A 1669-nucleotide genomic window follows, 5' to 3' on the forward strand; every position below is an offset into this window, starting at 1 on the left:
CAATTGTACCCAGTCTCCCCTACCTAGGCACTGTAAATATAAGCACCCAGGTAATATCATTCATTTTTGTTTATTTCAGAGGTGGTCTGATTTGATTAAAAAATGTTTTAAACAAGTTTCTAAATATACCACACACATTGGACTGTTCTGAAAACACTCTTCGTGGACTTCCGTGTATCTACGAAGCAACGAATGAACTTTTAAATTTGAATAACTATCGAAATAAAAATAAAGTTAATTTACTCGACACTACAAACATGTAGGTAGGTATGCCATAAAAAAAAATCAATGGAACTACGAGTACCTATCCGTATAAAATATATAGGTAGGTACCTATGGGTTTGTCATTTTTAAAACTAGGTAGGTACTTATATTATAAATGTGTGTTTAATACTTTAATATAATAATAGATGTATAGTATATAAATACTGCAGTGTATAATATAATATCTATATAATAGGTACCTACCTATCTATGTCAAACCGGACATAATACCTACGTATAAGCATAGGTGCAGGTAGGGACATTTTTCTGGGGCAATGGGCTAGAAATGTATCAACGTGCTGTTAGCACAGGCCTTAATAATTTATATTTTAAACCAAAATGTGATTTAAAAACTGAGGGTGGCTTAGTGGCTATGGATAAAACTGAGGAGGCTAAGCCCGCCTAAACACTCCCTAATTTGCGGCTATAATTAGCCGGGCTATAAGTGTACAACATTAACCTATATTAGTATAATATAACTATTAATTGTCTAATACCTAATCAAACTTATCTATCAATCCCTATGAAGCATTTTTTTTAAATGTATTTCTTTAATTGTTTATTATTACAATATCATGATAGCTGTTTAATATTAACTAGGTATGTATTTAAAATGAGTGTATAGAATGTTTAGATTGATCAAATCATAATATTATATTCTTTTATGTCAGTTTATATTGTACCTAGGTATAGGTAGTTATTAATTATTATGATTATAATCAGTGTCATTAAAATCTAACATTATATGTACGGGACCAGTAACAAATGACCACTTTATTATCACATGATGTCAGCGCACTATTCGTTTTCTCTCTTTGGCCCACACGCAACATAGACAAAACGCATTTACGCAGAATAATTTTTTCTATGCGTTTAAGTAATCTTAGAGTAAAGTCACCTGTCACGAAAAATATAGATAATAATATTTTTGAGGGAATGACATATCGATTTTATATTTTATTATTATTTGACTTTGTATTCGACCTTCAAAATAAATAAAAAAATGTTGTAAATTGAAATGACGTTTAAATTGTTTTGAGACAATATTTAAACAAATCGATATGTCATTCCCTCAAAAGTATTTTTCTCCATCTTTTTTGTCATGGGTGACTTTACTCTAAGATTACTTAAACACAGAAAAAAATGATTTTGCGTAAATGCATTTATTGTTCATGTTGCGCGTGAGCCAGAGAGAGAAAACAAAATATAGTGCGTGACAGCCTCTTAAGATCAATATTACCAAAACTTTTTCATTCCAATTCTAATTAATAAAAATCCACTACTATCATCTGTCGCATAGGTACATATTTTACCTGCATACAATTTAAAATTACATGGAAATAATTTTTTTTTTTAAATCGTAATTATATTACTTATAGGGCTATAGGTAGTAGGTTGTAGGTAG

General features: G+C 29.9%; 1 protein-coding gene across 2 annotated transcripts in view; it reads left to right on the top strand.

Moving 5' to 3' along the window:
• Window positions 1-1669, top strand: part of LOC100328917 (timeless) — a gene marked incomplete at its 5' end in the record, with an annotated part of 16650 nt that overhangs the window by 14458 nt on the left and 523 nt on the right.

Source organism: Acyrthosiphon pisum, chromosome X, assembly GCF_005508785.2.
Source record: "Acyrthosiphon pisum isolate AL4f chromosome X, pea_aphid_22Mar2018_4r6ur, whole genome shotgun sequence".
Lineage (NCBI taxonomy): Eukaryota > Metazoa > Arthropoda > Insecta > Hemiptera > Aphididae > Acyrthosiphon > Acyrthosiphon pisum.